Source organism: Oncorhynchus tshawytscha, linkage group LG06 (genome assembly GCF_018296145.1).
Source record: "Oncorhynchus tshawytscha isolate Ot180627B linkage group LG06, Otsh_v2.0, whole genome shotgun sequence".
In the NCBI taxonomy this organism is placed as follows: Eukaryota; Metazoa; Chordata; class Actinopteri; order Salmoniformes; family Salmonidae; genus Oncorhynchus; species Oncorhynchus tshawytscha.
The window spans coordinates 58,014,620-58,023,202 of NC_056434.1; positions in this window are offsets into that span (position 1 = coordinate 58,014,620).

An 8,583-nucleotide genomic window follows, 5' to 3' on the forward strand; every position below is an offset into this window, starting at 1 on the left:
ATTTCACACAAAGTGTAAAAAAGTTCCCAGTTTGCTTTGTCAAAGCACCAATTTGAAACCAGTTCCCTTTTCTGAAAACATAAGTCAAGCTCTATGTTGCACATGACTGGGAAATGATCACTACCTATTGTGGAATCCATCTTCAAATCCTGCTCACATATAATGGAGTAATGGAACGGAGGAGGACACCAATGTAAGATCTAAACATGACGATGTACCTCTAGTCACATTTACCCGTGTCCCCCGACCATTGTTTATAAAAACTAGTCCCCTCCGTTCCATAACATCTTCAACCACTTAACAATTGGCATCTGTGGTATTGCTGCCCCACAAGGTGTTATGCACATTGAAATCTCCACACCATAGCTCCTGATCACCTTTACTGGATTTCGCAAGTATGTCCAACTCAGATACAGCGATGGGCTTACAAGGATTATTTGTCATTAAAACACTCCAGTCTGAACTTAAATGACTTAAACCAGGTAGAAAGTGTGTAGAAATGATAATACATTTACATTTTTTATAATTTAATCTTTGAACAATCTTTCTTCAATAACAGTATTTTTAAATATAGAGCTATTGGCAGAGCCATTTTGGTTGATTTCATGGTGTCAAACCAGTGAGTTTATTTGACTAGGAAAGTCAGTTAAGAACAAATTCTTATTTTCAATGACAGCCTAGGAACAGTGGGTTAACTGCCTTGTTCAGGGGCAGAACAACATATTTTTTACCTTGTCAGCTCGGGGATTCAATTTTGCAACCTTCCGGTTACTAGTCCAACGCTCTAACCACTAGGCTACATGCCGCCATAAAGAAGAGAGAGAAAAGAGGGACCAGTTAAATTTTTTAAGTGGGATGCTGCAGTTTTGCACGTTGTTATTTATTTTTCCTTGATATGGAGCAATATTCTATTATTATGTTGTTCAGATTCTATTAGTTTTGAATAGTTACATTTATATGCACTTTTGTTAATATACATTAAAAAAGTTATACTTTAAATGCACGTGTGATAGCATTGAATGGTTAGATTTACATGCACTTTGTCTATACACATTAAAACGTTTAATAGCATTCTTTATCATAACAAACCAATGCATTTTTAAATACAAGGGGGTTAAGGTAGAGTATGAGTTCATCTAATAATTTATTTAGAATTGTTTTAACACCAATCATAGTCAAACTACCACAAACAGTTTGACTTGAAAAAATATAAAACATTTTTTTTTTAAAGAGCCATTTGGGATCCAAAAGAGCCGGCTCACTGAAAAGAGCTGGAATTCCCATCACTACTCTGCACACCTCCTCAACCACCTCCCATTCCTCTTGGGTCAGAGCATCAACAGGTGCATTGACAACGGCCAGGGTAGAGATGATGACATCCTTTGACTCAAGAAACCGCTTCAACTTATAAAATGTTGAATTCCACCTTGTAGTGCAGTCTTGTTTAGGCCCCAGCTCAGGCATCCCCATCTGGCGTTGTGTAGACTTAAGTTTTTCAGCACCTACTGTGCTCCTGTGGAAGTATTCCACAGCTGCTTTCACTTTGTCCACAGTGGGCTTCATCACCTTCAGAGTATCTCTTACAATCAGATTGATTGTGTAGGCAAGACATGGATGATGGGTCCATTTAAACATTTTCATGGCTTTGGTTATGTTAGCTGCATTGTCGCTAACACAACAGACCACTTTTCCATCTACTTGCCATTCTCTGGCCACTCTCAACAGTTCCTCTGCCAAGTTCTCTGAGGTGTGTCTGTCGCTGAACTCAAAGCAGTCCAGAAGACAGCTAGACATCGAAACACCTTCAATGAAGTGACATGTAACCGACATGTAAGAAGTGGTTACCCTTGATGTCCAGCAGTCAGTGGTAAGGCAAACTGCAGTAGTTATTTGGGCTCTTTCCCGCGCTGAAGCCTGTGTGCTCTCGTACAGTTGTGGAATACTTGATTTTGAAAGGGTTTTCCTGCTAGGAATTGTCTATATTGGATTTAGACTATTGCCATAATTTCTAAAACCTCTGCCCTCCACGATCAAATATGGCTGGTAATTGGTGTCAAACATTTTAGCCAGTGCAATATCAATTTGTCCTTGTTTTGCTACAGACATAGACTTTGACATAAACTGGTCCATAGAAGACTGCGTTGCTGTGGGTCGCGGAGTAGGCCTACTTGACTGAGTGGATACATCTCCACGTATGGAGGTGCTGGCTCCACCACTATCACTAGCAGGCCTACTTGACTAAGTGGATACATCGCCATGTGTGGAGTTGCTGGCTCCACCACTATCACTAGCAGGCCTACTTGACTGAGTGGATACATCGCCATGTGTGGAGTTGCTGGCTCCACCACTATCACTAGCAGGCTTACTTGGCTGAGTGGATACATCTCCACGTGTGGAGGTGCTAGCTCCACCACTATCACTAGCAGGCCCGCTAGTTTCTCAAAGCTCAGCTACAGTTAACTTCACAGTTGGGTGCACAGTTCGCATACGCCGGTGTAGGTTGTGCGTAGAACTGTCTTTATATGAGATTTTGTTTTGGCAAATTCTACACTGTGCTCTAACATTGTCTACATTATTAAAATGCATCCAAATGCTACTGTGCTTCCGACTAATTTTCCAGATGTTGTTTTCACAGCTGTCCTTCCTTTCTCTCCTCAGCTGCTAAAAGTGTGTGACTGTGAGTGAGTTGGCTCGGGCCTCCCTCGCGCATCTCAAATCAAATAAAATGTTATTTGTCACATACACATGGTTATCAGATGTTAATGCGAGAGTAGCGAAATGCTTGTTCATTGGTTGACACTGTGTGTCTGATTGACAGGAACAACAGGTGAGGCTGTTAGTCTGAGCAGACAGTCAGAACGAATGTGTGTGCGTGCACTTGAGCATTTTGGCCTATATTATTTGATTTATTTTTTAGTTCTTTGAATTAGTTAATTCTATTCATTTAAATCTTTTGGTTATTCATATCTTAATTTTACAAATATTTTTATAAATAGAATCGGCTCTTCTGATATGCGAGCCGGCTCCCAACTTTCACATTACAAGAGCCGCTCCTAGAGCCGACTGGTTTCCGAACGACCCATCACTAGTACTGAGGAGTATTTCTGTCTATAAAAAAGCCCTTTTGTAGATAAAAACTCATTGGCTGGGTCTGGCTCCACAGTGGGTGGGCCTATGCCCTCCCAGGCCAACTAATGGCTGCACCCCTTGCCCAGTCATGGTGAAATCCATAAATTAGGGCCAAGTGAATTTATTCCAATTGACTGATTTCCTTATGTGAACTGTAACTCTGTAAAATATTTGAAATTGTTGCATGTTGCGTTTATATTTGTCTTCAGTATAGTTTTCCACATTGTATTTTGGCGATTATTTTTTGCGATGCGAATATTGGGTCGCGACAGGCAACCTGGTTAAATTCCGGTCCCGTCTCAAAACCAGTTGAAAACCCGTGCTCTTTTCTATCACTTCTCAGAGAGACAAACCCAGGTATAATATAATCCAATTGCGGTTTAAGCCATGTTTCTTGTACAGTATATCCGGTAAAACATCTAAATAATGTTTTAACTACTTCAATTCTTATCCATTGGCTATCAAACTCCTAGCATTCCATTGAACAACAAAAACCACCATAATACTATTGATTTGAATTCTGGTTCAGCATCCGATGTATCATTTCTACCGTAACTTCAGATATCCCTAGATTGTCTTTGGCTGCCTTTACTACTTATGTTATTCATGCAGTCCTGCTCTTATATGGAGCAGTCATATTGATTTCCCAACACGTGAAGTCCAAGAGGTCTACATATTTTCCTACCATGGTCCTCTCTGTAATTGACCATTTATACTCGCGTATCCCATTAACAACCCGGCTGAGTTTCCACTGGCGCCTTCAGAGCCGCCACTATCTGCCAATATGTTTTATCTGGAGTAATTTGAACCCTAGGTTTGTTATTCACTTTCCGAACAGCGTTAGCATAGGATACATTGTTTGTAATTTTGTACCGCTGCGCTTCCATGGCTTTATGTTGTACTTCACATCCTTTGTGTGATGCAAATGTGCTCCGTCACAGTTACAACGTTTAACTTTAGCTTCAGGATCACATTTCCCACGCTCGGGATCCCCACCACACTTAGCACATCTCATTTTATAGATTAAAAAAGCAATATATATTCTTATTTTGCACATCTCATTTAACCTTTTCACACATTAGCAACATGCCCTATCCGTTGGCACTTAAAGCACCAAAAAGGACTCTTTAACCAGATAACTGAGTGATCCCTTCAAATTGTAACAATACAGTTGTAGTGTCCACCCGACTGCCACTCTTTTTTGCTTTCCATCCTTTTCGTGTCAATAACATTTCCTCCTGTCAGGGAAGCCTTGACTGCTTTCCAATGGAATCTCAAATTTCACCAGACCCCCATTTTGTGAGTTTAATTTCGACTATTTGCAAGGATCAGGACCATCCCATAATCCAGCAGGTTGGCAACCTTAAATCACCCCAATCTCTTCCCTATAACTGCTTTTGTCAAATGCAAGGGATGGAAGTACTTACTTGCTGGTTCTGGGAACACTACCATATCTTTTTAACTTTATACACTAACCTCTTTGTCTACAGTGGTCCTGCACTTTACAGTTCTACAGTACTCTCAACACTACTCATTGTCTCCCCAGCAGTATTCATCCCTCCATCACCCTCATTACGATTTCTCTTACTCCTATTTACAACAGGTGTAAATAGCTGATCATCACTGGTTTTTATCATCATTATCAATATCCCTAATGCTACCATCTAAACTATCCGCCATGCCGACCCCAGTCACAGTACAGTTGTGCCAAATCCGCCAAAAAACAAACAAATAAAGATACAGTTTACCAACTGTCCAAAGCCAAGGTGCGCAGCTACGCTGACTTTGAAAATTGCCCCGCTGCCGCCTCGATCACGTCACGACAAGAATACTTTCTTCTTCGTGGTATAGTATATGGTATATTGGCGATCACACAATTTAATGTGCATCCCGCCACCTACCGTGCGAGATGGAAACAGGATTCCCCCTAAAATTGCCCCCAAAAAACTACAAAAAACGAAAGAAAAGAAAAGAAAAGAACAACTTTTCTGTTAAAAAATAAACCGATCTGATCCCTACACAGGCTCAATGGGAACCTGGGAGGGGGGCTCTTCCGGCGCCAGTACCTCTTGCTAGTCTTTAGATGTAAACGTTTCTTAGACTTCTTTGAGGCTTGTGCTGTACAGTTAATAACTGTGGCAGTGAACGCAACAAAAATCCACCTTTTTAACACACAGGGTATCTTTCGTCTTGAAGCAAACATTTACTGCAGGCTGTGGTGCATCCACTACCATATCTTCACTAGCATCCCTTCGCATAGGAGATTAGATTGACTGCTTTAACTTTTGCCACCTCAATCTCCTCAATCACCACAATTGCAACACCATCGTTCTTCAGTATACTCTGTCCATCTGCACACACATGAACCTTGGCAAAGTCCTTTACAATTATTACACTGCAGTGGTTTGGGAACGAAAGCTCTTAGAACATATCTTACATAACCAAGCTTCACATGTGTAGGTATTTGCTCTTAATCAAATAACAACAGGACCGACAGACTTTCTTCTTTTGCTCCATTCACCCAGCGGGTCAGAGGCCGGGTACCAACTACACCAGGTATTCTCTTCAGGTATTCAACATGAACATACGTCATCACCCCTGAGATGACTCCTTTGACAGGTGCTCTATTCCGAAGTTCAAAACACAAAACTGTTGTCTGTTGTCCGGATTCTTTTGAGGCCCACTGAAATCTTCCTCTGTTCTTCAGAAATGAAGTTAATCAAATCACTGCTTGATTCGAACTCAGCATCCACTTACGCCATCTTATTGCTTTCTTCTTCTTCGGTGGGGTTTAACACCGGTTAACATCCAATAATGTTTCATTAACTCCTCAAACTGAACTATAGTATAAATCCATTACAGTTTGTGATACAAAATTGGAAAATGGGCAACAGGAAAAATAAATTTAAAGTATATTTTGAATTGCCCTACCAACTAACTCTAAACTCATTAAAACCCACCTTTTGTCAAATGTACATAAAAAGTATGTTTTTGGATTTTAGCAAACAGGGAAATGGTTACAATCCTTTTTCCACCATACATTTTTCCCATAGGGGATTTTATTAACACTTAAAATAAGGTCTGTGTTTCGTGTAGGCTTACCCTGGCATGACGTTTTGATAACTGTGTAAATCTCTCTAGGACAAGGCGACTTTTAGTCATCCTAATGGATCCTATAGGATTCTCTCAATCCTATGAAATTGTGTCACCTCTATCAGAATCCTATTTGACTACTTTTTTTACTAATGGAATTCAAAAGTCATCCTATTGGATCCTATACTTGTAGGATTATGTCACCCCAATCAGAATCCTATTTTTCAGAAATGTATTCAGTTATAATTTGTTCTCATTTGTTTTAGTACAAACATTAATTACCACATTTTTGTTGATCGGAAATATTCATTTATGTTTTAATCACTACCACAATATGGGAGTGATTCAAGTCTGAATTCAAGGTTTTCCCCTTTACATTGCTTATATGCAAATACACATTAGAAGCAACAGACATTTTTAGGTACAGTTTTACAAAGATATTAGTATTTCTTTCATTTCATATACACTGCTCAAAAAAATAAAGGGAACACTAAAATAACACATCCTAGATCTGAATGAATGAAATATTCTTATTAAATACTTTTTTCTTTACATAGTTGAATGTGCTGACAACAAAATCACACAAAAATTATCAATGGAAATCAAATGGAGGTCTGGATTTGGAGTCACACTCAAAATTAATGTGTAAAACCACACTACAGGCTGATCCAACTTTGATGTAATGTCCTTAAAACAAGTAAAAATGAGGCTCAGTAGTGTGTGTGGCCTCCACGTGCCTGTATGACCACCCTACAACGCCTGGGCATGCTCCTGATGAGGTGGCGGATGGTCTCCTGAGGGATCTCCTCCCAGACCTGGACTAAAGCATCCGCCAACTCCTGGACAGTCTGTGGTGCAACGTGGTGTTGGTGGATGGAGCGCGACATGATGTCCCAGATGTGCTCAATTGGATTCAGGTCTGGGGAACGGGCGGGCCAGTCCATAGCATCAATGCCTTCCTCTTGCAGGAACTGCTGACACACTCCAGCCACATGAGGTCTAGCATTGACTTGCATTAGGAGGAACCCAGGGTCAACCGCACCAGCATATGGTCTCACAAGGGGTCTGAGGATCTCATCTCGGTACCTAATGGCAGTCAGGCTACCTCTGGCGAGCACATGGAGGGCTGTGCGGCCCCCCAAATGCCTGACCCACCGCCAAACCAGTCATGCTAGAGTATGTTGCAGGCAGCAGCATGTTCTCCACGGCGTCTCCAGACTCTGTCACGTCTGTCACATGTGCTCAGTGTGAACGTGCTTTCATCTGTGAAGAGCACAGGGCGCCAGTGGCGAATTTGCCAATCTTGGTGTTCTCTGGCAAATGCCAAACGTCCTGCACGGTGTTGGGCTGTAAGCACAACCCCCATCTGTGGACGTCGGGCCCTCATACCACCCTCATGGAGTCTGTTTCTGACCGTTTGAGCAGACACATGCACATTTGTGGCCTGCTGGAGGTCATTTTTCAGGGCTCTGGCAGTGCTCCTCCTGCTAATCCTTGCACAAAGGAAGAGGTAGCGGTCCTGCTGCTGGGTTGTTGCCCTCCTACGGCCTCCTCCACGTCTCCTGATGTACTGTACTGGCCTGTCTCCTGGTAGCCCCTCCATGCTCTGGACACTACGCTGACAGACACAGCAAACCTTCTTGCCACAGCTCGCATTGATGTGCCATCCTGGATGAGCTGCACTACCTGAGCCACTTGTGTGGGTTGAAGACTCCGTCTCATGCTACCACTAGAGTGAAAGCACCGCCAGCATTCAAAACTGACCAAAACATCAGCCAGGAAGCATAGGAACTGAGAAGTGGTCTGTGCAGAACCACTCCTTTATTGGGGGTGTCTTGCTAATTGCCTATCATTTCCACCTGTTGTCTATTCCATTTGCACAACAGCATGTGAAATTTATTGTCAATCAGTGTTGCTTCCTAAGTGGACAGTTTGATTTCACAGAAGTGTGATTGACTTGGAGTTACATTGTGATGTTTAAGTGTTCCCTTTATTTTTTTGAGCAGTGTATAATAGTCAGCTATGCCTACAAAAAAATTGAATGTTCCCTTTACCCTCTTTATGTTGGGACAAGGTGAGGAAAATGTAACCCTGTACCACCCGTGTGTGCCGTTAACCACTTTCTGTACCCCTCTCTATATCGGTCTCCTGATCTGTACTTACATCTGCCCAGTCAAAACAACTCCAATCTCCATACTTTTTTTTTTTCTTTTTACAGCCGGCCCGCCTGTTTGTTGTGCGGGATTAATTATTGTGACCTTCGGCTCTGTAGTAGAGGAACGTGTTTGTTCCTGGTCGTGTGTTTCAGTTGTACATTTTTCATTCCCCGTGTTTGGGGCTGTTATTATTGTGAGCACCCTG